Raw genomic sequence first — 16,645 nt, 5'->3', positions numbered from 1 at the left:
ATAAATGTAATTGTGGCTTCATAGAACTAATTGGATAGTGTTCCATCTTCTTTTTTTCTGTTGAATATTTTATACAGTATTGGTATTAGGTCTTCTTTGAAGGTCTGATAGAACACACATCCCATCCTGGGCTTTTTTTTGGGGGGTTGGGAGAATTTTAATGTTTACTTCTAATTTTTAGGGATTATGGAACCATTTAGATGTTTATCTGATTGTGATTTAACTTTGGTACTTGGTATCTTTCTAGAAAATGGTTCTTTTTGTCCATATTTTCTAGTTATTTTGTACGATTGATGATTTTGTTTTAATTCCTAAGTTTTGATTTTTATGTCTCCCTTTTCATTTCTGATTTTTTTAACTTGGATACTCTACTTGTGCCCTCTTTTAATCTGGGTAAAGAAATATATATATATATATATATATATATATATATATATATATATTTAATTTTTTCTTCAAAGAACCAGCACTTGGTTTTGTTGATTCTTTCTATAGTTCTTTTGGGAATCTATGTCTATCTCTATCTATTTCATCTATATCTATATCTATAGTTCTATTTGGTAATCTTTGCTCTAATTTATGCATATTATCTTTAGCTTTGGTCTTCTCACTGTGTCCCGTTTTTCCTTGATCGTTTGAGTTAGGAGCTTTTTGAATTTTGCCTTGTTTGACTGTTGTGTCAATGTTTTCTGGTATCATCTGCATCTGAGCTTCTCTCTTCCCTTTTCTTTTGTTCTGTTATTTATGACTCCTCATCTCTCTCCTAGGTTTTCTATCTCTAAGGTTGTCTTTTTTTTTCTATTTCCATTTTTAGATTTTGGATGGTTTTCTTCAATTCCTTCATCTGTTTGTTTATATTTTCCTGTAATTCTTTAATGTTTTTTTTGTATGTGTGTGTGTGTGTGTGTGTGTGTGTGTGTGTGTGTGTGTGTGTGTGTGTTTCCTCTTTAAGGGCTTCTGTTACCCTATCTTCTCCTGTATTACTTTAAGGAAGTTGATTATTTCTTTCTTAAAGTTCTTTATCACCAACCTGAGATGTGATTTTTAAATGTAAATTTTGCTTTTCAGGTGTTTTAGGGTATCTAGAACTTGCTGTGATTGGATAACTAGGTTCTGATTAAGCCAAGTAACCTTGGTTTCAGTTCCTTAGGTTCTTGTGCTTGCCTCTCACCTTCTGGTTATCGCTACTGCTACTTGCCCACTTTTTCTGACTGGAGCTTCTACTCCTGTGATCCTGGTTGTGTCAGACCTTCTCAGAGTCCATCTGACTCGGATACTGTGATTCTGTGATTCTGTGATCCAGAACTCCTGGGAGTCAAGCTGCCTCTGCGATTCTGAAATCCTGGTGTGACCAAGTTGCTGAGATCGTGTTGTGTCAGAGCTCCTGGGAGTCAAGCTTTCTGTGGGTGTTGATGGAGTCCTTGGGAAGCCAGAGCCATGGGTTTGCTTTGTGTACAGGTACAAGCTGGAAGGAACCTGTGCCTCTGACTGGATGTGGGTTTGTGTTTCCCTGGTTCCTGTGGGGGGGGTCTCTTTATGCTGATTTGTTAGGAAAGAAGTTGCAACCTTCACTGTGATCTTAACTGAATCAGAGTTTCGGTGCTTCAGGGTGTGTTCAATCTCCTGGCAGTCAAGCTCCCTCTGTGATTCTGTGAACCTGAGGTCCTTGGAGTTTCAAAGCACCTGGGAGTCGTCTACCTTTAGGTGTTGTAACAGTGGATGCACAGTCAGCACTTCCAGTCTGCTCTGGGTCCAGGCTCAGACCACAAGGAACCTGTACCACTGGTTCGTGGGGGTTCTGGTGTCTCTGGATCCTGGGACGCCCAGTTACTCAAGGTTTTGGGGCAGATTTTGTGACCTCTCCTGTGATCCTGAGTTTCAGACCACCTGGGAATTTGGTTTCCTTTGGGTGTTGTAGGAGTGGGCGCAGAGCCAGAGTCCCAGGTCTGTTCTAGGTGCAGGTTCAAATTGCAAGGAACCCAGATTTTTTTTATAGCAGTATTAAAACCTTTATAAGATTAAATGTTTTCACTATGAAATAATTAACTAGTACATATATTCTAACCCTAGTTGATTATGCTTAAAAAGAAAAGCATAACTAAAACAGTAATCATGTAATTTTCATGATTTTTTTATGTTGGGGGTATCAAACACATTTACATATCACACAAGACCATGCATTGGCTAAGAAGACCGTACATGATTTTAGGAGAGACAGCATTTATTCTTGGCTATATTTGCCCAGATTAGACATTCATGGATTAAATTAAGTCTCACTACCCTTATAGAATAATTTTTATACTTAGGTCTTTCAGTAATATGTTGAAGTTGATGAAAACTGGGAAGATTTTACAGAACCTTTGAAAGGATTATGTCATAAAGTAAATCCATGGTTCTAATTAAGTGATAATATAGTTTTAAATATTTATCTAATAAACTTAACTTCTCTAATCATCATATATTAAAGTTGAGTAAGTAATAAGTTTCTTTAAGATAGTATTTACATCCTTGAAATTGAATAACAATCCACTATTATTGCCTTCAAATAAATATGTATATCAATGCATATATTGGTGATACATACATCAGACATCTAAATATATGTCTCATTTAGTGTTTGCAGCTGTAAACAAACACCATGACCAAGGCAACTCTTTTTTTAAAACATTTATTTTATTTTTACGAAATGTTTCCTCTTCTATGTGTTCATTTGACAGGAATTCTGTGTCCTTATTATTTTTTTAAAGATTTATTTACTTGTGTAGGTATATGAGCAAGTTGTTGTCTTCAGACACACCAGAAGAGGGTATCAGACCCCACTACAGATGGTTGTGAGCCACCATGTAGTTGCTGGGAATTGAACTCAGGACCTCTGGAAGAGCAGCCCGTGCTCTTAACCACTGTGCCATCTCTCTAGCCCCAAGGCAACTCTTATAAGGACAACATTTAAGACAGTTACATGACAACATCCATGCAGGCATGATATAGGAGGAGCTGAGAGTTCTACAACTTTTTCCAAAGGCAAACTTGAAAAGACTGGCTTCCAGGCAGTTGTAATGAGGGTCTTAGAACCTATGGCCACGGTGATACACCTGCTCCAAGACCACACCTACTCTAATAGGGACACAACTCTTAATGATGTCCTTCACTGTACCAAGCATATATAAGCCATCACAATATATGTGCATCTACCATTTCAGTGTTCTGCTTTGGTTCACATGGGTGAGCAGTGGAAGCAGTCAGTGACAGTTCAGGTTGAGTTCTACAATATGACTGTTTAGGGTGGAAACATGAGAGTTGTTACTTTCAGAGATTGTCCTAAAAGTTTGGTCTGATTTTCCAGTTAGATAAATTCACTGTATATTGTCTACAATTATCATTTGAGACAGGCAGCAGATATTTACACAAAGTCATGTAAGAGAGTGGCACCTGCTAGATGACTAGTGAGATCTAGAGACTGCTGTGTTCTAGAATATTTTCATGTAATAGTTACTTGAGTACACTCTAAATATATGCGTGAAGTAGATTTTGATAGTCATTCTCCAGCTACTAAGAGGCTTATGTATAAACTAAGCATGTGCACCATAGAGATAGACTATTATTGGCTCTCTGGGGAAGAAAAGTCAATGTGGAGCACTTTGGTAGACCCAGTGCCCTGATTTAAATAACCATGATGGAAAGCACATAGCTTAGGAATTGAAAAGAAATTTATCAGAAATCAACTTAGTTAACTAATATATAATATGGGGTTGGAGAGAGAGAGAGAGAGAGAGAGAGAGAGAGAGAGAGAGAGAGAGAGAGAGAGAGAGTTAGTTCCGTAACTAAGGAAGCACTCATTTTTTGAAGAGGACTGAAACTAAGTTACAAGCATCTACAAAGTTTCTCTCTCTCTCTCTCTCTCTCTCTCTCTCTCTCTCTCTCTCTCTCTCTCCATATATTGATCTGAAGTAACAAAAAAGATTTGATCAGTATAGAAGTTAGTCAAGTATATAGATCAGATATGCCTTAAAACTTATACCCATTATGAATATGATGGTTTATTTATTTAAGTAACAAAACACCTCCATGCTTGGTGAAGAAATAAGACTAAATTGCAGGGTCAGAAATTAATTGTGCCCCCTTTAAATTCAAATATTAGAATTTTTCCTAAAAACATACTTCACTAAATAGAGGGAAACAGGAAAAAGAAAGCTGCAAACTTATATGACATATATATGTATCACATACCTCCTCCTGTTCTCTCCTAAGAGATCCTATGATTTACTGGAACAAGATGCAGCTGAAAAACAAAATTACATTGATTACTACAGTGTCACTCAACACTAGCTGTAAAGTCATTCAGTTCTCTTGGATACAGAATGTAATAATACTCAATAACCAAACTCTGGGCTTATGAGGATTACATGATATTTATAAATCCAACTGAAGAATTTGTGGCTACAATAAAAGTTTCAGACAGTTAAACTCTCAGTAACACTTCTGTGTGGAATGAGTCATGTTGGTTTCCAGCTAAGGATGAGAAAGTGGTAAACAGCCACTGAAACAAAACAGCTGAAAATAGAGGTTTTATGCAGAAAATAGACTTGTGCATTCCAAACTATGTTAAGGATGAACTCTCAAGTTTCACTTTTGAATTTTTATTGTGATAAATGATGGCAGACACCAATAGTCATTATGTAGGAATTATCCTAGTAACAATTGTGCTTTTTTTCCCTTTCATCTCCAATGCCAGAAAAATATCAGAAGCGTGTGGCTCCCTAAAACAATGGTATATTAAATGTTTGTCAGTAAGCCTAGGAACAGAATTGTGGGCCATAACTTCTATTCATCTAACTTAAAGAACCACCAGGATATGATTGGGCAACATGGTGTTGTCTAGATGGTGTGTCTTGCGGACAGCAAAGAACCAGCTTACTTGTGCCAGAATGAGAGGCATATTTCACACCAAACGGGCATCTGAAGTCTGGCAACTGTAGGTCTCGCTGTGTCAGGATTATTCTGCCAGAAAGAAGGAAAGTTACTGCAGTGTAATTTCTCTTCTACTGAGAAAGACACAGAATGGTTCTTGTGTCTCTGGATGCTGAAAGCATCACCAATGTACTTAGTTATATTGCACTGACACACTTATTAAGTGACTTGTCAAACTGCCAGATCTGAGTCCGATGAAGAGGAAAAGGGTCTTTCCAGCTGGCTCTGACTAGAAATACTCAAGGACCACTTCATGCCTTGTCCTTATTAGCGTCTGAATGGGATGATGCTTAAACTTCCCCAGTAATCAGGATGATTGATGAAGACTATTGAAGACTTACAGGGTGCCTCAGAGTTCAAGCTGCTTAGGTTTGGGAGAAACTTTGATACTTCAAGTTGCCAGAAATAACTCTTTGTTTGTTCTTGAGCCTTGATAAAAACGCAAAATGACATGTTGTGAGAGAAGAAGCATGTATTCACCACAGACATGGCTCCAACAATAGGCTCCAAGAAATAAAGTTACACTCAGTTGAGTGTAACTTACTGAGTACTTTCTTTTGGTTAGTAGTGGTATAGAGAATTCTAATCAGAAAGATTTCCATTGTTTTGTATACTTACTGTTGTCATTTCTGCTCCCAGAAATAGCCTCCTTATCATTCCTTCCAAGTAGTCAATTAAAGAAGACAAATTCATTCATAAGTAGAAAGTCTTAACTGAACATGGAATAGGGGAAGAATCGAAAACATTTTTACACAAAGATAATAGTTAGGACTTGAATTGTGTTATTAAAAATTATTAAAAGTACAAAAAAGTGGTGGTTCTCTGGAGTTTCATTTAAATGAAGGGGACAAAGATACTATTTTTTCAAGAGTTCTCCTACCAAGGTTGGCAGAACCATAGAAGACCTCATTGAATAAGCCCAGTAGTTAAATGCTTTTGACTGATTTAAGTGTTTATCAGAGAGTCTTGCTGACAGGATAAACTATGAACCTGGCTAGCATATCTAAGGGTCTCTTTACATATCCATCTTACCATATTTTGTTCATGCATAGGAAGGTCATAGTGCCAAGGGTAAAACAGCATTTACAGTGTTGACTATGCCAGTATAAGACTTGTAGAATAGGCTAAATGCCCTGCCTATACATTGCAAAGGAAACTCCATATAGACCATCATGGAAAACTCAGCAGCACTATGTGAAGTTTGCATTGCTTGTATGTTGTTGCTCAGAGGTCTGTAGTTTTTCATTCCACACTGCTATAAACAATTGTATTGATACTACTGGTCTTTTCTGTCTCATCTGTTTTTGTTTAAATTACACTTTAAATACATTTACTAAATACTTTATTTACCACTTAGTTTTGACAGGCATTTAGTTTGAGTCCTTTTTGTTTTGTTTTAATTTGCCAGGTGATGGTAGCACATGTCTTTAATCCCAGTTGTCTGGAAACAGAAGTAGGCAGATCTCTGTGAGTTCAAGGACAGCCAGGGACAGACAGACAGACAGACACACACACACATCCTGTTGTAAAAGTCAAAACAGAAAAACAGCGATGGATAGATAGATAGATAGATAGATAGATAGATAGATAGATAATAGCTTGTTGATAGATAAAGCCAGAGAGACAGGAGAGCTAATGAGACAGAGACAGAGCGAGGGAGAGAGTCAGAGAGAGAGGAAAAGGGAGAGAAAGTGGGAAGTGGAGAGACAGACAGATACAGAGAGAGGTGGGGGAGAGAGGAGACAATTAAGGAATTAATTGTACTCAAGAGTAAGGGTAGAACACTGATCCTGAGTAGTCCTCATATATCATCACCACCACCATGACCACCATGACTACCATCACCAATACCATCATCATCATCATCATCACTATTATCATCATCATTTGTACTGGGAATAACTAGAATACTCAATTTTCAATAATGAATACTTTACTAATTTCCTCTTTATACTATGTTAACATATTAACATTCTCAAAAGGCCAAAGAAAAATGAAGTAAAAATGAATGGTATAAAATTAGCAGTATTGAGAATACTGAAGAGAACAAAGATTATTTAGTTGATCAAGTTTCTTTTTCTTCATTCAATTACATTGATGGCATTAAAGCTAGCTATGATTACATAAACTAAGTAGTTATTTTTATTCACTTTAGAATTTGTTATATTTTTAATATATGTAAATTAATTAAAAAGTAGTTATATAATATATAATATAAAATAATATTATATTAAATAATTAATTTTGTAGAATTATATGGCACATATACATTTTTATAAATGTATGTAAGTCATTAAATAATTATCTTTTCATATATTTTGAAAAATTTCATTTTAAAATAATATGTATGTATTCTTTGAGAATTTCTTACATGCATATAATATATTTTGATTCTGTCTACTCCTCTGCTTCTCATCTTCACCTTCACCAGGACTCCCTTCTATAGGACATGTCAGACGTGATATTGTGTGATTTGAGGCTCCATCCCACAAAAGGGACAGGACATAGATCTGATGGGATGGTTCACTAGGTAAAACAGTTGCTGTGGCAGAGAAAGAACATGAAATCACATCTTTAGAACACATATAAATACTGGGTGGGTATGGCTGATCAAGCATATTTCCAGTATATGCAAAGTGGAGACAGATAATCCCCCAGAACAAGCACTCTAGTCACAGCAAAAGATCATTCCACAATATATGAGGTAGAAAGGGATGAAATAAAACAACTGATGTCACCCTCAGACTTGTAAGTGCACATGCACACATGTTGTGCACACGAATACATATGTTCATATGTATATGTGAATCAGCGTACATACACAGAGGCAAAAATAATATATAAAAAAGTAAAATAAAGAAGAAAGTCTGAGCACTTTCCTTGCACTTAGGAAATGGATGCTATGAGCCACAGTCTGCCACATTATGAAAAAGCCAAAGCCAGATGCATAGAGCAGGTTGGAAGTTTATATTCATAACACTGATTCCATGACACCCACATGAAAGAGAAACTCTACTCTAATAACCATCTTAGGCAAACAAGTATATATCCACACTATACCAATATTTGAGTTTAACCATGCCTAGACAAGAGCCATAAGAAAAATACATTGTTTGACCTTAATAGGCTGTTGGACATTTATTTATCAACTTCAGTTATTGATACATGGTCTTTTCTGGTAATAAGTAACCACATGTGAAATTGACCATTTTCCAATGCTCTCAATCACCATTGAGGATATGGAAACTATCATATCTTTCCATTACTTTATTATAATGTGACTAGGGCATCACGTGACTTTTGTTCCTATCATTAAATTCCTATAGGATGCATGCATTTCACAAGTAATGTCACTACACAGTATATTTCTAGATTAGTGACCTTAGTGTTTTCTTTGTAATTCTTCCAGAATGGTATCCACATTTCATAGTATTAGGTTCATTTCAAAAAGTGATTGTGTAATTTACATAATTATTATTGGTTTTCCAATTCAACTGCCTCTGTCAATGGCTTGATCATCACATTTCATCTCCCATTGTAACAATACTTTTGAAATTGATTATGCAGTTTGGATTCTCTTGCCCGCAGAGATCTTGTTTGGACTCTTCTGACTCTTTGATAAGTTAAAAACAAAACAACGAATTTGGAATATACAAACTTAAGAAATGTGTAGTTTCTTTACTCCCTTTGTTATGATTACAAGAATGGTAGTAGAGATTTTACTAAGAGCGTTTTATCTTAGTTCCTATCAAATATTTTTATGTTAAAAATTACTGTGACAGAACGAAACTCAATTGACACCATGAATTTCATGTGGCAAAGACACTAGTAATATACTGTTTCCACAAAGTTCTGTTCTTTAGAAAGTATAATTTTTAAAGTAGGATATTATGAACAAATATGCTTATTTCCTGTACTTCTAATACAGTTTTAATAACATGGGTAACTATAAGATTAAAATCAAATGCAGTTGCCTTTTCTGTTTAATAAGACTGTCATAACCTCTTTTCATCTTTTATTACTAAGGTTTATCTTTCATAATCATGTTCAATCCTGTGGGTACAGAATAAAGGATTTGAAGTAGCTAGCACAGGGAAAGTTCATTACAGCAGGGAACTGATCACCAGTATTGAAAAAATAATCTAATAATAGATTACAATCTTGCATTTTAATTTAAATTGACTAAATAGACCAATAGGTCTAAGGATCTACAAATACCTTTAATATTTGAGAAGGAAAATAATTTGAAGTTAAAATCATGTCATCTTTTGAAGATGTACTCATTCTTTGCCTTTTCAAATTTAATGATAAATTCTTTTATGTTACAAGTTTAGCAATAACTAATAAGCAAACATTGTTCATTTTCTCATGAGGTTTGAGTCTGTATTTTAATGTTTGAAATTATCTTTTGCTTATTTAGAATATTTGTTAAAAAATGCCACAAAAGTATTTCCTGCTTTTTGGTTTACTATTTTTATCCAAATATTAAAAATATAGGGACTATATCTGCACTACTGAATAAAATACAGTAAAACTATTATTAAGAATACTTACAGCTATATAAAATGAGCAAAGATGCAAGAATAATTTGAAAGTGACATGGTAGGTTACAAATAAAAACAAACAAACAAACAAAAACAATGAAGTATAGTATTACTTCCCATTACTTTATGTATTCAATTTACATCCTGATTGTAGCTCCTCCTTCCAGGCTCCTGGCACATAGCCCCGCTCATCCCTGAGAAGTCAAGGCCTCCCTGAGTAATAACCTACCCTGGCATTACAGTCATGGGTAGACACATCCTCTCCCACTAAGGCCATACAAGGCATCCCAGGCAGGGAAACTGATTTCACCGGCTGATAACAGAGCCACAGACAGCCTCCACTGCAGTTGTTGGTGGATCTGCATGAAGCTGTGTTTCTGCTATGTGTGGGGGACTGGGAGTTAGGGAGTAAGGGCACCGCAGCCAAACATTAGACTTAGCTGCAACTAAACATATAAATTGAAAGAAGAAATCATTAAACGTAACAAGAATGAATAATAAATTCATTACAACAATGAAACTAAGTATTCTTTCTTCTTTTTTTAAAATATTTATTTATTTATTTATTGCATATGAGTACAATGTAACTGTCTTCAGACTCACCAGAAGAGGGCATCGGATCCCATTACAGATGTTTGTGAGATACCATGTGGTTGATGGGAATTGAACTCAGAACCTCTGGAAGAACAGTCAGAGCTCTTAACTGCTGAGCCCCTCTCCAGTTCCCATATTATTTCTTAGTAGCAATAATAGTGGCAATAGTGAACGGAAGGTTTTTATTTCACTAAAAAAGATACCTACAAATATTAAAATATGGCAAAATACATTGTGTTTTAACATAATAAAACCTAAATTGAAAAGGAATTTAACTGTATAGGTGTATATTTACATGATATAAGATGAAGAGCTAAGAAAGTGAAAGAGAGGGGAAAATAAAAACTCTGTTGTGAAGCAACGTTAACAGTAAATATTTACTATAAGGATGGCAAAAAAATCCCAAATAGCTGTGTTATGCATGATGTAATGGGAGGAAATTACAGGCATTGTTTGAATCTAATTGCTTTCATTACAAGGAAAATAGGGTACCAAAATATTCTACTTTTTGAACAAAATTATAAATGTATTTATGATTTGTTGTTGAATTGGCTCTCTAAAAGTCTTACAAACTAATCGCAGGCTCATTTCCACAGAGAGCAAACTGTGCTACTCAACCCAGTTTTAAGCACCTTCTGAAGGCAGAAGTGAAGTGAGGAAATGTTTTAATATAAACTTTGATTTTGAAAGAGAAAAGTCAGGGAGAAATAGAATAGAGTATGAGTCCATTTCACTTCTCACCTTTAAAAAATCATTATTTTTTATATGATGCTGGCATTAAACTTGACATCAGGCATGCTAGCAAGAGTCTTAGTTCATGGAAACTGATTTAAATATTAAAACGCTAAGCGTGAAGGTCGACTAAAAAACCAGGCTTTATTTAATGCATCTTCAATATTAACTAAAATGACAAAAGGTGAGGAATCATTAGCAAACAGTAGAAAACATGTCAAATGCCCGAATAGGAATCTGAAGCGTCATTACGTGTGATGAATAAAAAAGAGCACCTGTTTTGATTAATTAAAACTGATGCTAGTTAAAGTAGCGGCATTCTGTGAAGATCAAGAAATTATGAAGTATATAAAATTAACCATTGAAAAACTTGTACATTTGTGTTCTTGAACTTGAGGAGAAAAAACAAAAAACAAACATGGACTACAAAGAAAATAGCAAATGTACCATAAGGAAAATATACTTAAGATAAAGGTTAATATCAACTCACAGGTAAAGAATATCTATCTAGCCTGCCTCACATGTGGCCCATACATATACAGCCACCAAACTAGATAAAATGGATGAAACAAAGAGTTGCAGGCTGACAGGAACCGGATGTAGATGTCTCCTGAGAGACACAGCCGGAATATGGCAAATACATAGGCGAATGCGAGCAGCAAACCACTGAACTGAGAACGGGACCCCAGTTGAAGGAATCAGAGAAAGGACTGGAAGAACTTGAAGGGGATTGAGACCCCATATAAACAACAATGCCAACAACCAGAGCTTCCAGGGACTAAGCCACTACCCAAAGGCTATACATGGACTGACCCTGGGCTCCAACCTCATAGATAGCAATCAATAGCCTATTAAGTGCACCAGTGGAAGGGGAAGCCCTTGGCCTTGCCAAGGCTGGACCCCCAGTGAACAGGATTCTTGTGGGGAGGGCAGTAATGGGGGGAGAATGGGGAGGGGAACACAGATATAGAAGCGGAGGGGGAGGAACTAGGGCGATGTTGGCCTGGAAACCAGGAAAGGGAAAAACATTTGAAATGTAAATAAGAAATACCCAGGGTTGGGGATTTAGCTCAGTGGTAGAGCACTTGCCTAGCAAGAGCAAGGTCCTGGGTTCAGTCCTCAGTCCTCAGCTCCGGGGGTGGGGTGGGTGGGAGGGGGAAGAAATACCCAATTTAATAAAGATGGAAAAAATAAATGGAAAAAAAAAGAAATCTAGTCTTGAGGTGAATCATAAATTTTGCCTGGGTTCAAGGTTACAAAAAATGAATTAAGAAGTAAGTAGTAAATTATTAAAATAATTCTTCATTCAAATACAAGAACGCTATGTGTATATATATGTGGGGAGGTGCAGGAGAGGCAGTATTCTCTTTCTTCAGTCTAATTCAGAGTTCTGACAGCCATGACATTTACCCAGAATACAAATGCTTTGAGCATCATGGTACTATTTCTCAGTGCAAATGGAACCACAGAAGTCTATATAGTTTCCTCAGTTCATTATTGGTGAATTTATCACAGGAAGGAACAAAGGTGTGGGTACTTATAACTTGCAAATTGTTCTACAGAATGCAAATTGAGAAACCATGTGTCTAGAATTTCTTTCAAGGTGAGAAAAGATGGAAAAACCCTTCAAAAAGTACGTACTAGAAGTAGGCCATTGCCTTAACCTGTTCTGTAAGAATACAACAGAGTACCACAAATAAGGAATTTGTGAAGAATAGCAACACACCTTTTCATGGGTAAAATAGCTGAGAAATACAAAATCAAAAAGGCTAGCATTTGAGCAGGCTTCTTGTTGTATATCACAGGTAGAAACTATAGGAAATACTTAATTTGATTATACTCCCTCAGTAACGGGGATTATGTAAACAAATAACTAGACACTTAATAGCTTGGGTTTTGTTGTCTTAGATTTTTCACAACCTACTTTTAAAAGGGTTCTGAAATGCTTTAAGTTCCCTTCTAGCTCACCATCCACCAGACATATTTGAAAATAAAGGTTATTAGGATATAGTGGAAATGAACCTCTTAGAAACAAATCTTTGGAGCAAATTCAATCTTTGTTTTCAGAATATATGTCAGGAGTCCAGTTTAGTAGTGTCAGGACAGAAAACACAAATCAACAGCAATGTTAAGACCCAGCAGAAACAGCCAGGCCTCCCACAAATTGGCATGAGTCAGCAGGAGGTACCAGGAGAAACAAGGATAAGTGTAAAAGTTCTCTGTTAATACTTCTCTCAGTGAAGTGAAGATCGGCATAGAAAAATATAGCAAAGACAAAGACACAAGACAAGTGAAATGTTGCAAGGCTAGCTATGCAAGTCCTTTGTCACTATCTATTGATTTCTATTTTGTTATTACATTTGTTTTTTTACAGCACAGGCACAGCCCCTGTGCCTTCCTTTATCCCATTCCTCCTCATGCCACCTCATCAAGGGGATGCCCCTCCTATACCAGGCCTCCCCACTCCCTGGGGCTTCAAGTCTATCCAGGGACTGACAGGTATTCTCCCACTGAGGCCAAAGCAGGTAGTCCTCTACTGTATATATGTCAGGGGACTCAGAACACTTGGGACTGCCTGCTTGGTGTTTCAGGGTCTGAGAGATCTCAGGGGTCCAGTTAGTTGAGTTGTTCAGAATTGTTGTTTCTATCCTGGGTTTGTTGTTGTTATTGTTGTTGTTTGTTATTTTGTTTTGTATTTCCATATGAAATTTAGAATTGCTATTTCTATGTCTGTGAAAAATTGTGTTGGAATTTTGATGGGTATTGCTTTGATTCTATAAGATGGTCATTTTTAATATGTTCAACCCTACCAATTCATGAGCATAGGAGATCTCTCTATTATCTGAGGTCTTCAATTTCTATCAAGAGACTCAAGGTTCTTGTCATATATATGTTTCACTTGTATGGTTAGAGTTACCCCAAGATATTTTATATTATTTGTGACTATTATAAGGATATTCTTTCCCTACTTCCTTTCTCAGCTCATTTATCATTTGTATTAGAAAAAGCTACTGATTAATTTGAGTTAATTTTATATCTGGCCACTTTGCCTAAGTTGTTTATCAACTGTAGAAGTTCCCTGGTAGAAATTTTGGTGGCGATTATGCATATTATCATATCATTCGCAAATAATGATATCTTGGCTACTTCTTTGCCAATTTATATCTCCTTGATCTCCTTTTGTTGTCTTTTTGCTCTAGCTAGAAATTCTAATACTATATTGAATAGATATGGGAATGTTGGGCATCCTTATACTGTACCCGATTTTAATAGAATTGCTTCAAGTTTCTTTCCATTTAATTTGGTATTGTCTATAGCTTTGATGTATATTGCTTTTATTATATTTAGGTATGGGACTGGATATCAAATATTTCCAATACTTTTAATATGAAAAGGTATTGCATTTTGTCAAATGCTTTTTTTCAGCAACTATTGAGATGATCATGAAATTTTTTGTGATTTTTTTTATTTGTGGTTGTTTATATAGTGGATTAAGTTAATGGAGTTTCATATATTAAACCATCCCTGCATTTCTGGGATGGAGACTAGTTGACCATGGTGAATGATGGTTTTGATGTATTCTTGGATTCTGTTGGCTTGAATTTTACTGAGTATTTTTGCATTGATATCCATAAAGAAAATTGTTCTGAAGTTCTCTTTCTTTGTTGTATCTTTCTATGGTTTAGGTATCAGGGTAATTGTGATTTCAGTAAACAAATCAGGTAGTGATGCTTCTGTTTCCATTTTATAGAATAGTATGAAGAGTATTGGTATTACCTCTGCTTTGAAGGTCTGGTAGTATTATAAAATAAATCCATCTGGCCCTGAGCATTTCTTTGTTTGGGAGGTTTTTAGTGACTTCTATTTCTTTAGGAAAGATGGGCCTGTTTAGATAGTTTACCTGTTCTTGATTTAACTTTTGTATGTGACATCTGTGTAGAAAATCATTCGTTTCATGTAAAATTTTCCAGTTTTGTTGAATATAGTGCTTTGTATTAGGCTATGATAATTTTTTGATTTTCTTCAGTTTCTTTTAATATCTATTCCTTTTCATTTCTGATTTTGTTAATTTGGATACTGTTGTAACTTTTAGATAGGTTGACTAGGGGTTTATCTATCTTGTTGAATTTCTCAAAAAAAACTTTTTGTTTTGTTGACTCTTTGTATACTCTCTTTGCTTCTATTTGAATGATTTCAGCCCTGATTTTGACTATTTACTGCCTACTACTCCGCTTGGGTGTGTTTCCTTCTTTATTTTCTATGGCTTTGAGGTGTGTTGTTAAGTTGTTAGTATAGGCTATCTTCAATTTCTTTATGAATTTCTCTTATCACTTCTATTATATCCCATATGTTTGGGTATGTTGTGTTACCATTTTTTTGAATTTGAGGAAGTCTTTAATTTCTTTATTTGTTCCCTTACCAATTTACTACTGTGAAGAGAGTGGTCCACTTTCCATGGGTGTATGGGATTTTTGTTGTTTTTGTTGCTATTGAAGTGTAACCTTAGTCCTTAGTGATCTGATAGGATGCATGTAATTTTTTTCAATCATCTTGTATCTGTTGAGGCTTATTTGGGAAGCTATAATATGAAAAGTTTTGAAGAAGGTATCATGAGGTGCTGAGAAGAAGCTACATTCTGCTTTAGGATGAAATGTTCGGTATACATCTTGTAAATATATTTGTTTCATAACATCTATTAGTTTCATTATCTCTCTGTTTAGCTTCTGTTTCAATGACCTGTCCATTGGTGACAGTGGGATGTTGATGTCTTCCACTATTATTGTGTGGGGTTCAATCTGTGTTTTGAGTTTTGGAAAATTTCTCTTATTAATGTAGGTGACATTGCAATTGGGGTCCAGAGGTTCAGAATTGAGAATTCTTTCTTAGGGGACTCTTTCTTGTGATGAATATGAAGTGTTCTTTCCCATTTCACTTGATAACTATTGGTTGATATCTTATTGGATATTACAATAGTAACTCCCACTTTTTCTTGGGACAAATTTCTTTGAAGAATTTTTCTAACCTTTTACACTTTCTGTCTTTGTCGTTGTGGTATATTTCTTGTATACAGGAAAATGATAGATCCTGCTTGCATATCCAATATGTTAGCTTATGTCTTTTTATTGGGTAATTGAGTACATTGATACTGAGAGAGATTAAGGGCAGAAGATTGTTAGCTACTATAATGTTTGTTGTTGTAGGAAGCACTATCTGTATATGATTCTCTCATTTTGGTTTTCTTGTGAGATCATTAATATCTTGTTTTTTATTTGATGTAGATACCTTCCTCGTGTTAGTTTTTCTTCTAGAATCCTCTGGAAGACTGGATTGGTAGATAGATATTGTTTAAATTTGGTTTTGTCATGATGTACTTTGTATTTTCCATCTATGATGATTGAAAGTTTTGCAAGGTATGGTAGTCCGAGCTAGCATTTCTGTTTTCTTAGGGTCTTCATGACCTCTGTCCAAGTTCTTCTGGCTTTTAGAGTCTCTGTTAAGAAGTCTGGTATAATTTTGAAAGGTCTTCCTTTATATGGTACTTGGTGTTTTCCTCTTACAATTTTTAATACAATTTCTTTGTTCTGTGACTTGTTTATTTGATTATTATGCGACGATAAGATTTTTTCAGTTTTATAGGCTTCTTGTACATTTATGGCCATCTCTTTCTTTAGGTTGGAGAAGTTTTCTTCTATGATTTTGTTGAAGAAGTGTTCTGGTCTTTTGAGCTGGGAAACTACATTCTTTTACTTCATATTATTTTTTTTTTTTTGCACATGGAGGAAATTTATTGGAATGGCAGAGACAAG

The sequence above is a fragment of the Rattus norvegicus genome, chromosome 2 (assembly GCF_021556685.1).
Source record: "Rattus norvegicus strain SHRSP/BbbUtx chromosome 2, alternate assembly SHRSP_T2T, whole genome shotgun sequence".
Classification (NCBI taxonomy): domain Eukaryota; kingdom Metazoa; phylum Chordata; class Mammalia; order Rodentia; family Muridae; genus Rattus; species Rattus norvegicus.
Note: the sequence above shows the minus strand (reverse complement) of the source record.